At 37.1% G+C, this 17174-nt stretch overlaps 1 protein-coding gene across 2 annotated transcripts in view; it reads left to right on the plus strand.

The window, feature by feature from the left end:
- The window catches only part of SGCG (sarcoglycan gamma), a 260838-nt gene that overhangs the window by 200237 nt on the left and 43427 nt on the right, over nt 1-17174 (plus strand). The window lies entirely within an intron of this gene.

The raw sequence follows: 17174 nt of genomic DNA on the forward strand, positions 1-17174 counted from the left end.
ATGGTCAGCAGGTAGTCATCATAAGCCATGCACATTAGACATATGGAATTATTTATTTAGATTAATTCTGCCACAATAAGTGAAAATCCAAGCTAAATAATTTTCCTGGATTTGTTTAAGTAGACTTTGTGAGCATAAATCTCCATTGGTCAGGATGAATCATTTTTATCGCTGCCAGCCCTAAGCAATAACCAATAATGTATACAGCATTTTATGATCTAAGTCCAAAGAGAAGGGAGGGTGTGACCTTCAGATTTTTGTTAAGTTTTTTTTATGGCAACCAAATTATTAACCATAATAATTCCCAGTCTCAGAACTTCCACTGGGCCTCTTTCAAAGTGTTGTTATACTATATACATCATTACTGAGTTGTATTGTTGAGCTATCTGAGAAAACCCTAAAATCCAATCCCACAATTATTGATTTTCAGATCATAGAGTTTTAATGACCAATATCCATAACTTATGCTTTTGCAATTTTCCTGTGAACTGCATCTACTGCCCTTGGGGATTTTACCAAACTTGAATTAAGGCCAAGGGTATCATGTATTGTTTTCCTGGAGGAGTTCAGTCTCCTAAATTTTTCTGGGAAGTTCTTACCACTGGCCCAGAAGACAAATGTTCTCCAGATTCATTCGAAGCAGGAGGTGGAGGCTCATGCCTTTTCTCCAGAAAGTTTCTTCATGAATCACCACTGTGGCCCTGGGTCCGAGCACTCAAATATCGTTCTCCCCTTTGGTTGGCTGGAAAAAATAACAATGACAACAAAAACCCAGATGTTAACCCTTAACAACCGAAGAATCTTCTTTTGTTTTAGTGCGTACTTGACTGTTTGGGCATAGTAATGACTGTTCTATTTTATCTTCTCGAAATTCTATTTCTGCCCTGGCAATTAGGAGAAGTCATCAATGAAATCTGTATGAAACTCAGTTCCAATTTCACATCTAGACTCTTGTTCATGCTTTCAAATATAATTGGGGTTCAAAATGAATTGGATTTAAAGAACTTCTAAGAGAGTTTCTCCTAGGATACCTTTTTTGTTCTTTCAGTTATATTAAATGAGAATAATTATTATCCATGTCCATGAAAACTGAAGAGTTTTATTTTTCTTCCTCTTTGTTGCCAGTCAGTTTTGTGTGGCAAAAATCTAATTCCTAATTAGTATAACTTTTATCTTTTCCTAGGTTTTTTTTCAAAATGCCTTTTAATATTGTTCTCTTTTGACATTGTTAGTTTTTTCACTTCCATTCTGAAATGCTAAGGAAATTCTGGCTCCCAATTGCAGTATGATATGATTATTGATCCTTTCCATTGGTTTATCTTCATTTTTTCCCTAAGGATTTATAAGTATCACACAAATGAGAAGATTTAGCAGCTGTTTCACCTGGAAAAGTATCTTTATTAAATTGTTCCATCCTGAGAGAGAGCCCTGGGCAGAATGGAAATTTTCCTCATTTAATTTTTTTCCCATTAATGTAAGAAGCTTTTCATAACAAGAATGGAGATCAATGATGCTCCATTCTGTTCAATGAGCATCAGGAAGGCAGAAAGAAGTAACAATCACTGCAGTGAAAATGGAAAATAACATAGATCCACCCTGAATATGGCGCTTCTCTCTCTCCTTGGCCATCCCTACTGTCCATGATGAAATGACTGTCGTCTTCTTACAATGAGTACACTTTACATTCATTAGGAGCAAGCAAGTAAAGCTGGAACACTCCACAACTTAAAGATGTAGCTTGCATTCCTATCACTGCTGCACCTAACATATTATATACAGTTAATCTGTCCCTTACTTTTAGGGCTGAATTATACTTGGACATTTCAGAAGCTGAGCCAAATTTATGCCCCAAATACACATTTTAGTTGCTCTAATCTAGTACGTCTTTCAATATGGTGGGATCATTTCTTATTTGTATATTCCTCACACTAAAAATAAAATTATGTTCCAGAAAATCATGTGGTTCTACTCAATGCGAATAGGTAAGAGTTAGGTGAGCAAATTTTGATGCTAGTGATAATTACCTGAGGATGGGAGGAAGAAGGAAGGGAAAGAAAGAGAGCAGAGCATATGATAGAATTGTGGCACACTTGTTTTATGATGGACTATGCCAAGATGCTTTATTGAGGCAGTAGGAACCGGAGAAGCCTGGCAGAAGTGATGAGGGAATGGAATAACGAATTGCAGGTAGAGCGAATGTCTAGGCAAACCTGAGGAAGGCAGGCTATGGTGGGAGAGCATATGCACTGAGGACAGACACAGAATCTGACATGTGGACAATGTTAAACCCTTCAAAAAGCTAACCCAGGAGATTTCCGAGTCCCTTAGTGGGATATGAACAGAATTATTGTAAACAGACTTGCAAATTCCTGTTGCCAGAAAGCTTTGTAGCTATGTAGGAGAAAGGTCACTGACTGAAGGCTGAGGACCTAGGTTCAAATCCTAATTCTGTCATGTACTAGCTTTTCGACCTCAGATGAGTCACAAAACTCATATGTTCCATGAACAATTTGTGTTAAATGATCTTTATTGCCTCTTCCAGTTTAGGATCCTGACTTCCTTGAGGCATAGCAGCTCAATGCTATTCTGGTGTACGTCAAAAATATTTAGTCCATGTGGCAATTTTCAGTACGAAAACAAGTTTAATTTCTTCTGCTTTGCCTGAAAATGTCCTTGATCCCTCTTTGTCCCAGTTATATTCTATAACCCTAAGCCCAAAAGTGTTTTATGGATAAATTAAAAAATTTAGAAAACCCTTAATGATAATATGCTAAACTCTTCCAAGATAGGCAGATTTTTTGCCATTTTCTGAGAGATTTATAGAGTCATGGAATGTTAAAGCAAAAAAGGACATTGGAGAACAAATCTAATCCAAACCCCTCACTTTATAAATGAGGAAGCCAAGCAGTTTGCTCAGAATTTCATGAGCCCAGAATTTCAAAAATAGGAGGGACCTTAGTAGCCATGTGGTCCAAGCTCTACCATACATCCATAAAGAGATTATCCAAACTTTTACTTGAAAAATCAAATAAGGAGGAACCTACTACCTCTGAAATCAGCCTATCCTCTATTTGTATAGCTCCAATTGAGTATATCAGTAGCAGGACCAAGACCAGAATCATTGTCTACTAATTTAATCAGAGAGCCTTTTCGTGTACCTACTATATAGCAAGAACTGTGTCATTTGCTAGTGATACAAAGACAGAAATGTAACACTCCTTGTATTTAAGAATACTATAATCTAATGGGAAGTATATAAGTATATATGTCTTTATTATTATTGGGTACTTTGGGGAAGGCATGATCCTTTTTCCCTTCTCAAACATCCTGATTGATTTCAAATGTCTTCCCTTGAATTATATCACTCAGTCCCAAAGGAAAAAAAATAAATACCACTTTGTCCCTCTCAATATAAACTGATCATGTTTCATTTTATATAATAGTTAATTTGTGTATGTGGCATATCCCTATATATACATTTTAAAGTTCCATTATAACAGGAGGCTTGTCTTATTCATACATCTATCCTTCAAGGCCAAGAAAAAATGGTCTCTGAACATAGGAAGTACTTAATAAATATTTGTCGAATCTAATTTTATTCAACCGAAGTCTGATCCCATAGAAGTGCATTAAAGGGAAAGGGCAGTCTAGCACTATTCCTTCCAGAAGCATGATGCACCACTCTGCTAGACACTGTTCCACTTCACACTCTGATAGCCTTTAAATTCATACAAATTATTCTTGCCTACCCTTTAGTACAAAAAAAAAGTTTCCTTCTTTGAAAATGTACATGACCTGTTTAAATCCACAGGGAATTTAAAGCCATCTTCTAGGCTTTAGTAAGACAGTGGGGCACAGTAAGAATGCTAATGGACCCTAAACTTTAGAAAGGAGCAAAGTGTCACTGTAATATAGTAAAACTTTATGGCATAGTATGTTGCATTATAGGATAATTAAAGTCATTTGGAAGAGATGGCTGTGCTGGAAGCATCTGTGACATGCCAGGTTCAATCATATTCACTGAAGACTCAGTCTTTTTTTTTAATTACCTTTATTATAAAATTGATGTCATCACCAAAGCCTCCATTTAAGGAGCTCTGCTTATTTCACATCACAATTGTAAATCTCAGAGTTGAAAGTTCCTTTTCAATTCTATCTAGCCCCTTATCTAAAGTGTTTTAGTCTTTTCTGTGCTTTAGTAACCAAAAAAGAAAGTGAAAGGAATTGTGATAAGGAAAAATAATAGTAAAATATTGAAACTTTCTATTAGCTGAAAAAAAATAAAGGCTGGGGATTTTAAATCCATTTCTGAAAGCAAGTATAAAGAATATTAACATACATCCTATATTTCCTACCCATGATTTTATCAGTCAAAAGATCAGAGATGAGCATTTAATTGGATGATTAGATAATACTTTCGAGCAGAAGGAAATTTACACATCACAAAGGAATCCTTCTCTGTTGTTTTATTTCACTGCAATGGTGTCTGAATGTCTCAGCTGAACCAAGTGATAGCATTAGCACCATGTAAGGTGGCTGACTTGAAGAACTGCTGGAGTTGAGGAAAACAAACTACTTCCTAAGTAACTGTACTATTTGCCCATCTATATGAATTGTTGCAGTTGCAGAGTTCAGGTTCAAGTAGGATAGACACTATAAACTGCAATAAGTGAAAAATAAATACTTCCAACTTGAGATGTGGTTATGCAAGTTATGTTAGGTTAATTGAATACCTCACTTGTTAATCGTGTATTTATAGCCATTTATTTTATCTGGAAAACAGGGCAGTGTGAAAGTTAATTTCTCCCTGTGGCATTCTGTGGAAATAAACTTTAGTAATTTGGGAACTGCACTATGTGCCCGGAACATCAGAAAAACACTGCACAGGCATTAAAACGGGCAATGAGTTGTATCAAGGAGCACTTTCCACAAGGACATTTGAAGATCACAAAGAAACTTTTTAAAAAATAGAAACCTACGTGTGTCACTTGATATGTGAGTCAAAGAATACAGGCTGAAGTTATGGGACTGAATCAAAAAATAACAAATATAGATAGATATAGATATGCACATATGTGTATATGTACATATATATATTTTAAATACTTCATTGACTATGATTTCATCTTTGTGGCTATTTCCTTCGCCCATACAGATGATACAGCAGAATATCTTCCTAAGGCAGCTAGATGGTGCAGTAGAGAGAGCACCTGGCCTGGAGTCAGAAAGACCTCAGTTAAAATCTGGCCTCAGACACTTACTAGCTGAGTGACCCTGGGCTAGTCACATAGCTCCTATTTGAAACTCCTCAGTTTCCTCATCTGCAAAATGAGGATATAATAAATACCTTGCAGGGTTGTTGTGAGGATCGAATGAGATAATACTGGTAAAGTGTGTAGCACCATGCCTGTCACGTAGTAAGTGCTGTATAAATGTTAGCTGTCATCATTATTAGTACTCCCCTCCCCCACACAGATCACTTAGCAGGATGTCTTCATGAGATAGCTAGATGGCGCCATAGACAGAATGTTGGGCCTGGAGTTGAGAACAGCTGAGTTTGGATCCAGCCCCAACTAGCTGTTCCACCTTAGGCAGTTCACTTAACTGCTGCTTTCTTCAGTCACCTCATGTCTAAAATGAGAATAATAATAGTACCTGCCTTCTAGGTTGTTGTGAGGATTATTATTATCATTGCTAATATAATGCTGTCCTCTATGCCTGCAAGTCATGTCATCATTTCCCTGATGTCATGGTCCTCTTCAAGAATGAAGGACAAAGCACAACAAGACTTTAGTCCTACTCTGTGGGTATAATAAGTATATATATATATAAAAGTTTCTTGTAAGCTGAGTCATAGATTTTTAGGTTCTATGGAGAGATCTCAAGGGCCATCCAGCTCAGTATCTAGCTCTGAAGCATGAACCTCTTCCGGAGTATCACTGACAAGTAATCTTCTAGCCCCTGCTTGAAGACTTTGGTAATGAGGAATTTCCCTGCCATCTCCACACCATGCCATCAGCTCTCTGGCCATTCTTGTCCTATCCCTTCCTCCTGAACCTTCAATTCTGATCTCAAATTTGTCTCTTCTAAAACTTTGGTCTTATCTTGCCAAGCCATGGTGCACTGCCACCTGCCCCTTTCTAATATCCCTTCATGTGTTGTCTTCCCCCATTCAAATATAAGTTCCTGGAAGGCAGGGACTATCTTGCTTACTTGTATTTGTATCTCTAGCACTTAACACAGTACACATAGTAAATGCTATCCATCTCCTGATCTATCAGTCAGTCTGTCTGTCTACTATGAGGTAGCTCATTCTATTTGAAGGCAGCTCTAATTGTTAAGAGCTGAAATCTTCACCCTGTAACTTCTACCTAATTCTACCCTCTAGAGCCAAACAGAATCCTTCCTTTTTATGGCAGTCCTTCGGTCATTGAAGGATCATGATCATGTCCTGTTGTCCCTCCCTTAAGCCAAACATCCCAGTTTCTTCAGCTGATCTTCATAATTTATGTGTTCAAATCCCTTTAGAATCCAAGTTGCTATCCCTGCACATACCTCAGTTTGTCAATGTAAGTTAAAATGAACTGCCCATAACTCAACTCTAAATATGGTCTTAACATGGCATATTACAAGGGAGCTATCACCTCTGTTGTTTTGTTCCATGTATTTTTTTAATTTTTGCAACCCAATGATTGTTTTTCTTATTTTTGTTGCCATATTACTCTGTTTATTTATCTTCCAGCCCAAGTTCTTTTACACATAAACTGCTATTTAGCCACATTTCTCCCAACTTACGCTTTTGTAATTGATTCTTTAAACCTAAATACATGATTTTATATTTATCTCTATAGACTCAGCTAATCATGCCAGACAATTTTGGATCATGTTTCCTTCATCTAACATATTAGCTATACCGCCATACACACCATTTTCTTTGAATATATACAGAATTAATAATGAATAATTTAAAACAAATATTTCTTGGGGAAAAGAAAGTACAATCAAATTCTGAAATTAGATTTTTTTCGCATGCTATATGTTTGGTTCCTTATTCATATCTAAGACATGCAGCTAGCATAAATGTTTATCCCTACTTGTAATTACTATGATTCAACAACCATAACAATAAGAAATATATGGTGGTTTTTGTTTAGGTCTGGGATGATGAGTTGCTATCTGAAATAATTATTCCAAATTTGGAAGCAAAGGCAGCAAATATTAAAAGATAAGATTATACCTAGACCTAGGAAAAGCAAATGATAAGAGGAGCCAGTGATAACCAATGTGTATAAATAGTCAGTGATATCCTTGACATGCCTCTGAGATTTCCCACAGAAAAGAGAGAGAGAGATAATATTACAAAATGACTTTGAACACTGACTTGTTAGACTCACACCACTTCTAAAAGAAACTCAGTTTCTTGTTTCTTCAAAGCCTCACAAAGGTATGGAGACCAAAGCAATCCAACTAATATTTGCATTTGATGCAATTTCCAAGAAGTCTAACTATGAAGTCTCTTGCCGTGTAGGTCAGAGGAAGAGGTCTGACCAAAATTTGAGGTCAGAAGGTTAATTACAAGTATACATCTACATATTCTCAACTACCCCAAGAAGTAATAAGTTTTACAATGGGAAAATGTATATAATCCTAATATGCATGTTTCCATACACACAGCTTGCTTTACTATCTGACATTTACTCTAAATATGGCATCATTCCAAAGGTATGCATGAAATGTGACATAAATGATGTCATATAAATAATATAAAGTCTAAATATTAATATGCTAGTCCATTAAACATTTTGCTACTTTAATTCTGTGGCAGTGATTCCACTACAATTTCCAAGTGTCTCTATAACCAACCAATATTTGGCCATATTGAAATTTGTTTCCATCAAATATTATTCGAAAATGAAATCCTCTGTTAGATAAAGATTTCACTAAAATGGTCATTTGACCTATGTCTCCATATCTCTGAATCTATATATAGAGAGATATCTCTAAATTCATACCTATGGGTCCTTCCAGCCAAGATGGCAGCTGGAAAGCAGGGACTTGTGTGAGCTCCCCCCCAGGTCCCTCCAAACACCAATAAAAATGGCTCTGAACAAATTCTAGAACTGCAAAACCCGCGAAATAGCAGAGGGAAGCAAGGCTCCAGCCCAGGACAGCCTGGATGGTCTCAGGGTAAGGTCTATCCCAAGGAGCTGAGAACAGAGCAGAGCACAGTGTGAGCCACACCTGGACCAACCAGACCAGGACCCAGGCAGAACAGGCCCTAGCACCCTGAATCAGTGAGCTGTGGCAGTTACCAGACTTCTCAACCCACAAACACCAAAGACAATAGAGAAGGTTAGTGGGAAAAGCTGCAGGGGACAGAGTGAAAGGAGTTCATGGTTTGGCCACCACCACAGGGGCAGTGGAGGTGGTGCAGCTACAGAACTACAGCTGCAGTTGCTTCTGGCCCCAGGCCCACCTGGTGGGAGGAATTAAGTGGAAGATCAAAGCAGGAGTGCAGAGCCTGCTTAAGATCTGAGTCAGGTCCAGGTTGGAGGTTCTTGGGGGAAAAGGAGCGCTGGTGTGGGAGAGCTTGCTGTGCAGAAACAGCTGTGAAAACAACAGCATATCCCCTCAAGCTCGGAACAAAGTACTCTCTACTCTACAAGCAGTCATACCCTGACGAAAAACTCAAGGGTCAAGTAAGTGGGTGCGGACATGGCCAGGCAGCAAAAAAGGACTCGGATTCAGACTCAGACTTTGGAATCTTTCTTTGGTGACAAAAAAGACCAAAATATACAGCCATAAGAAGTCAACAAAGTCAAAGAGCCTACATCAAAAGCCTCCAAGAAAAACATGAACTGGTCTCAGGCCATGGAAGAGCTCAAAAAGGATTTGGAAAAGCAAGTTAGAGAAGTAGAGGAAAAACTTGGTAGAGAAATGAGAGTGATGCAAGAAAACCATGAAAAACAAGTCAATGACTTGCTAAAGGAGACCCAAAAAAATACTGAAAAATACACTGAAGAAAACAACACCTTAAAAAATAGACTAACTCAAATGTCAAAAGAGCTCCAAAAAGCCAATGAGGAGAAGAATGCCTTGAAAGGCAGAATTAGCCAAATGGAAAAGGAGGTCCAAAAGACCACTGAAGAAAATATTACCTTAAAAATGAGATTGGAGCAAGTGCAAGCTAGTGACTTTAGGAGAAATCAAGATATTATAAAATAGAACCAAAGGAATGAAAAAGTGGAAGACAATGTGAAATATCTCATTGGAAAAACCACTGACCTGGAAAATAGATCCAGGAGAGATAATTTTAAAATTATTGGACTACCTGAAAGCCATGATCAAAAAAAAGAGCGTAGATACCATCTTCCAAGAAATTATCAAGGAGAACTGCCCTGATATTCTAGAGCCAGAGGGTAAAATAGAAATTGAAAGAATCCACCAATTGCCTCCTGAAAAAGATCCCAAAAAGAAAACTCCTAGGAATATTGTCACCAAATTCCAGAGTTTCCAGGCCACAGAGAAAATACTGCAAGGAGCCAGAAAGAAACAATTTGAATATTGTGGAAACACAATCAGAATAACCCAAGATCTGGCAGCTTCTACATTAAGAGATCGAAGGGTTTGGAATACGATATTCCGGAGGTCAATGGAGCTAGGATTAAAACCAAGAATCACCTACCCAGCAAAACTGAGTATCATGCTCCAAGGCAAAATATGGATTTTCAATAAAATAGAGGACTTTGAAGCTTTCTCAGTGAAAAGACCAGAGCTGAATAGAAAATTTGACTTTCAAACACAAGAATCAAGAGAAGCATGGAAAGGTAAACTAGAAAGAGAAATTATAAGGCCTTTACTAAAGTCAAACTGTTTTGTTTACATTCCTACATGGAAAGATGATGTGTATGATTCATGAGACCTCAGTATTAGGGTAGCTGAAGGGAATATACATATAGAGAGAGACAGAGGGCACAGGGTGAGTTGAATATGAAGGGATGGTATCTAAAAAAAATCAAATTAAGGGATGAGAGAGGAATATATTGAGAGAGAGATAGAAGAGAGAGATAGAATGGGGTAAATTATCTCACATAAAAGTGGCAAGAAAAAGCAGTTCTGTTGGGAGGGAAAAAGAGGCAGGTGAGGGGGAATGAGTGAATCTTGCTCTCGTCGGATTTGACCTGAGGAGGGAATAACATACACACTCAATTGGGTATCTTACCCCATAGGAAAGAAGGAGGAAGAAGATAAAAAAGGGAGGACAAAAGAAGGGAGGGCAGATGGGGGAGGAGGCAATCAAAAGCAAGAGTCAAGGGAGAAAACTGAATAAAGGGGGATAGGATAGGAAGGAGCAAAATATGGTTAGCCTTTCACAACATGAGTATTGTGGAAGGGTTTTACATAATAATACACATGAGACAGCAAGGTGGCACAGGGGCTAAAAGTATTATACTTGAAGTTGAGGACCTGAATACAAATCCTTCTTCAAACGTTATTACCTGTGTGATCCTAAACAAGTCATTTAACTTCTCTCAGCCTCGGTTTCCTCATCTGTAAAATGGAGATAATAATAGCACCTATCTCACAGGGTAATTGTAAGGATCAAATGAGATAACATATAGTTCTTTCCAAAACTTAAAGTGCTATGCAAATGCTAGCTATTTTATTATTGTTATTATTACCAGTAGGATGACTATGAAATAAAAAAACCCTACAGTCATGGTAGCCCATGAAATAGAGGGGAGAAAAATGTCCCATAGCCACACATAGCCTCCTACTACTTCAATAGTGACAATAGTAGAGGGGCGAAAAAGGGACAGAAAGAGTACTAAGAACCATTCTGCGTGTATACATACATACATATATTTATACACACACACACACACACATACACATTTAGCTTTGGATACTCTAGATGTGACATTCAAGATAATATAGAACTTAGCACTGAAATGTATCATTAGCGATAATCTCCCTATAATTTAAACCAGTCAACATAAAGATTTTGAAGCTAAATGGATACATGGCTTACAAGTTCTCCTTGGTGAGAAAAAAAAAGTTGGCAGAGTTGTTTTCATCATGTAACCAGAAACATCACTTCATAGGTTGCTTGGCCATCTCACCTCACATCACAATCAACATAAGCAAAAAGCCACCGTAAATATAGTTGCAGCTCACACACCAATATCTGTTTTGGAGGATGAAAAGATATAAAAATCCTGTGAAGAATCTGACAAAATATTCCAAATCGAAATGGATGTTCATATTTGGTGACTTCCTTACAAAAGTGTACATGATCAAGAAGGGTAACAGTGATGTTGGAAAATGTGATTCAGGATGCAGAAACAAAAGAAGTCAAAGGTTTGTTGACTTCTTAGAAGCACAACTATATACCCACAAGAAAAGAGTTAGCCAAACAACTTTAGAAAAGTTTAGAATTATACTAGAAAAGTGATGAAAATGGCTATACCCTTTAACCCAGAGATTCCAACAATAGGTATATACTCTAAGGAGACCAAAGCAAGAGAGAAAGGTACCATATATACCAAAGTATTCATAGCAGTACTTTTCCTTTAACAAAGAATGGGAAACAAAGTAGGTGCTCATTGACTAGGGAATGGCTAAACAAATTTCATGTGTAAATTTAATGGAATAGTACTGCACCATTTGGAACCAATGAATTTTAACTTAGACAAACATGGAAAGTTTTACATGAACTGATTTAAGGTGAAATTAGGAAAACCAGGAAGGCAATATACATGAGAGCTACAACAATACAAATGAAAAGAACAATAAAACAAAACTTAATACTGTATTATTCTAACAACCAAGCTTGGCCCAAAAGAAGAGTTGAGAAAATGCACCACCCTCTCTTCAATGAAGAGGTGGGGGAATAGAGATGTAGTATATTAAAAATACTGTGTACACAATCAGTGTGTCAGTTGATTGTGCTGAACTGTTTTTTCTCTTTCTTTTATCATTTTTCTTACAAGGGATGGTTCACAGGGTAGGGAAGGAGGAGAGATACATTGGAAACATATGTGATTAAAAAAAGACATCAAGAAAAATATTTTTTAAAAGAAGAGAGTCTGAAGACACTATATATTCTTAACACCAAGCAACATGACAAAAACAAAATTAGTTCTATTTTAACAAACAGGAAAAATCTGCCTACCAACATACAACTCATTTTCAAATCTGCTGGAGTCATTTGTATTCATAATATATTATATAGTATATAGATAATTTCTGTGGATTTAGACTAGTGACAAATTAGAGCAAAGATCAAAATCAGTACCAAAATAGCAGAAAAGATAAAGACAAAAAGAAGACACTGTGTGCACAGTGGCTCCAACTTAACGTATTCACACATGTGAATAATCTGTTCACACATTACTCCCAAAAAGGAGTAATGGAGAGAGAGGGGAAAAAAGCATTGACTCTAATCGTTATCATTCCCTATTGAAGTTTAATGAATATAATGCATTTGCCACAGTGGCCAAAGAGACCAGAAATTGCTTCAAACAGGAAACATTTCATCATTAATCTCCTTGCCAAGTAGAGTAGACATGGTAGCCAAGGGCAACACCATTTTGGAATATGCAGACATTTGAAAAATGTTAGAGAAGGAAGAGAATGGAGGTTATAGACAGGGTCACTTTACAAAACAGCAAAGAGCAGCAAAAGGGGGAAATGCATCTGCTGAAAGTTTGATAGATTACTCCAAGAGCATTTATGGGTGAAACTGGAAGGAAGAAAACAGGCAGTCAATCAGTTGATCTATAAACATTTATTAAGTACCTACTATGAAGCAGGCACTGTGCTAAGCACTGGAAACAGTGGAACATAGCTGCCAGCATTCCTATAGTTCTCTATTTTCATTATCCATTGTAGTATAACCACTTCATTTAGATTCTAACACCTTAGACCCTGATGCTCTATATGAGGAATTTAATATGGCACCTTAAAAGGACATTAAGTCAGACTAAGTATGCACAGAAGATATCTGTCCTGGAGAGGACACCATTTTGAGACTATTGGGGACCGGGGAGGGCGGGGCACAATTTTCAAGGTCTCTGAAAATAGGGAAGACTGCAATTAGAAATAAAATCATGAATATTACTGAAAACAAAATGTAATTTTGATGTATCAGTACCAACTCATATACCTACCTTCTCATCTCTACAAATGTTTGTAAGAATGATCTATGTTCCTAAAAGATCTCCTTCATGAAAGTACAAGGAGAAAACAGGTAGCCTTTTACAAATAAATTTTTATAGTTGACCCCATTTTTACAGTCATACAATTGATTGAAAGCTATGAAGTTCAGCTGAATTTCATATAATCACAGAGATCACAGATTTTTAGCTGCAAGGGATCTTAGAAGTCATCAAGGGGCAGCTAGGTGGTGGAATGAGTAGAGCACTGGCCGTGGAGTCAGGAGGACCTGAGTTCAAATGTGGCCTCAGACACTTGACACATTTACTAGCTGTGTGACCTTGGGCAAGTCACTTAACCCCAACTGCCTTGCATTCCCCCCTCCAAAAAAAAAAGAAGTCATCGATTTCAAACACCTGATTTTGCGTATGAGCAAACTGATGCCCAAAGAGATTAAGTAACTGGTCGATGGTCATAGTTGTTCCTTGTGTCTAGAACAAATTGCCTCCTAATCTTTCTTTGCTTGTTGAAATTCTTCTCTTCATTCAAACCTCAGACCACATTCTACTGATTCCTTTAAGTCTTCCCTAATCAAATCAGCTAAACATGATTCTTCCTCCTCTCATATCCTTATAGCACTTTGCCTAGATCTCTCATTCACCACTAAATCATTCTACCCTGGTTTTGTTTGGTTGGGTTTTTTTCTTCTTTACTGAACCTAGGATTTCATTGGTTTGAGGAACTACCAATGTGGGAACTCCTACCAATTCAGAAATGCACTTGCTCTGTAACTTGTAGCCTTAGTTGTCTGGTGCACTGAAAAGTTAAATGGCTTGCCCCACTGGGGTCACACAAGCAGGTATGTATCACAAGAGGAACTTTAACTCACATCTTTCTTACTTCATGACTAGCCCCTCTATTATATGTTTCATAAATCATACTTATTTGTACACCTCATATTTTCCTATTAGGCTATAACTTCCTTGAGAAGAGGGACTAGATCATTCTTTCACCTCTGTGCCAGTCCCTAGTATAGTATTTAATCAGTATTTTAATTGAATCTAATTGACTCAAGAGGAGCTAGGAAGCTGTCCAGTTTTCCTAGGCTAGAATTATAGAATGTGTGACCTGGAAGGAACCTTAGAGAACATTTTTGTTTTCAGTTCTAGAAATCATACTGTAAGAGAAACATTGACAAACTATGGAGTGTCTCCAGACTGGTGAAGGGTTATGAAAACCATTTAAAATAAGGAACAATAAAAGAGACTAGGTACATGTATCCTGGAAAAAGGAATAGTGATGGAAGACAAGAAGTTGTCTTCAAATATTTTGGAGGCTGCAGTGTGGAAAGGAAAACAAGCTTGTCATACCAGAAAGCCAGACCAAGTCAACAAGCATTTATTAAGCACTTACATGTGCCAGGCAGTTGGCAAATACCGGGAATACAAATATGAGAAAAAGTCCCTGCCTTCGAGGTGCTCATTCCTTTGGATAGAATTTACAAAAAAGTAGATTTTGCCTCTTCATAAGGTGATTTCTAATAAATAGAGCCATTTATTAGTGAAAAAGGAAATAATTAATGCCCTTTCACTGCTATTATGAAAGCAGAAACTGGATTGCCATGTGTCAGGATTACAAAAAGAATTTATTGCAAGTAGGAGGGTAAAGAGGATGATTTCCAAGTTCTCTTCCAGCTGTAAACTTATATCATCTTATTAATTATAACTTAATATTACCTTGCTCTCATACCCTTATCTGATTAATTTTTTTCTAACTCACCCTAAATCCTTATTTTATTTTGTTTTTTCTTTAGTATTTTATTTTTCCCAATTATATGTAAAGACAATTTTAAAGATCCATTTTTATATAAAATTTTGATTTCCAAATTTTCTCCCTCCCTGCCTCTCCTCCTCCCTCCTTGACAGTAAACAATTTGATAGGTTATATAGATGCTATCATGTAAACCATACATCTATATTAATCATGATGTGAAAGAAGAAAAAGAAAAAAAACACAAAAATAAAGTGAAAATAGTGTGCTTTAATCTGTATCCAGACTCCATCATTTCTTCCTCTGGATGTGGGTAGCATCTTCCATCATGAGTCTTTTGGACTTGTCTTGGATCATTATATTGCAAAGAGCAAAGTCATTCATAGTTAATCATTGAATGATGTTTCTGTTAACTGTGTACAATGTCCTCCTGGTTCTACTAACTTCACTTTGCATCATTGCATGTAAGTCTTTCCACTTTTTTTCTGAAATTCTGCCTGCTTGTCATTTCTTATAGCACAATAATATTCCATTCCATTCATATACTACAATTTGTTTAGTCATTTCCCAATTGATGGGCATGCCCTGAATCCTTATTTTAGGTACAATTGTCTCCAAGAACTTGTCCAGGAGTCCAGAACTTTAAACTAATTTGGTGTGAAAAGTGCCTTCTCAGAGCTATTGGCTAAGGCTTCTCCTGGGAGTCCTCTGACTAGCACAGTTTTTCTTCCTTGGCCAGCAATTTTCCAAATCTTAACCCCTGGTTTTTATTTTTGCTCCTAGTTTCTCCCTGTCTCAGCTAGTATGAAGGAAAACTCTCCCTTTTAGACTATGAGCTCCTTGAGAGCAGGGATTATCTTTTACTTTTCTTTATCCGCAGCACAAAGCACAGTGGCTACCACATAGTAGGAACTTAATAAAGGCTTCCTGACTGATTGATTGAGGATGGAGCAGGATGACTTTGTTCTTTGTTCTCTCTCCTTCACATGGAAGAAAGACACAGAGCACTTCTATGTTTTGGGAAACTTAAGAAAAGGCCTGAGGGGAACCTTGGTGTTGACTTTATGACAGTCAGAAGAAAGTAACTTTCTATTCTCTCTTAAAGAAGTTTCCAAATATGTCATAGCCGATAGCCAAATATTAGTTGAAATTTGTATTAAATGATCTTTTTAACAACTGCTGCATCTCCCCCTGGAAACTTTCATGACTTTCCTTTTCAAGAAATAGCCTCAGAAATTAATTGTAAAAGAGATTTCCTTACTTGCAACAGAATAATACATTTTGGACAAGATTTTTAAAATAGAAACTTTAACAAGTTCTTTAAACAGAAATTTAAAGTGATTTCATCACAGTAGCATTCACCAAGAGAATGTTGAGTCCCCAAGGGCTCAGCAATATTTTTCTTCCCGTGTCTTCTGCCCCTCTACTTTACTATGACCTCATAATAGCTAGATTTCAGTAATGTAGTAAAGTTTAAAATGTTAGAAATTGGGGGTTGTTCGGAATGAATCCACGTGACATTATGTATTGCCTTCATTAACAACCTAAGTTCGTAAAATCATTTGCTATAAATATTGAATTACAATAGTTATATGCTGACAATGGTGATATGAAATATTTCATTTAGTATGAACTTTGAGTTTCAGAAAAACTCCATGAAATAGTTTGCCACTTTGCTATACATTTGGTTTAATACCAGGTCCATTGTCTCTAACTACTAAATGGAAAGCCAAAAATGCAGCTGTTCCACTTGACCCCAAAGGAGTCATGATTGATGGGCAAACATTTAAGGACAAGACCACCTATATGTACTTACTGGTGATTACAACAGAGGGTTAGAGAGACAGCTGGAGTTATAGAGCACTCTCCCTCCCCTAATACAATGAAAGTTACATCACCCCAGTGGGCAAGGATTCATCAAGGCAGGAAACAGATGGGCAAACAGATGTGTATAAATACCATGGCGAAATACTGAACACCAGAAGACATATAGGCATAGGATTACATACACTTCTGGGAAAAGCATAGGATGTAGGTCTTTAAGGGTCTAGTACTACCCCATCATTTTACAGATGAGGGAAACTGAGACACAGAGAGGATCTTGCCCAATATTGTGTGCATAATAAAGAACAAGGCTGGGATCCAAATCCATGTCTTTTGACTTCAAATCCAATTTCCTTTCCATTATACCATTTTGCTATGGAACTGTAACAGTTCCATAGTTGAAGGATATTTTTTAAAAGTTA

This window comes from Trichosurus vulpecula, chromosome 2, assembly GCF_011100635.1.
Source record: "Trichosurus vulpecula isolate mTriVul1 chromosome 2, mTriVul1.pri, whole genome shotgun sequence".
In the NCBI taxonomy this organism is placed as follows: domain Eukaryota; kingdom Metazoa; phylum Chordata; class Mammalia; order Diprotodontia; family Phalangeridae; genus Trichosurus; species Trichosurus vulpecula.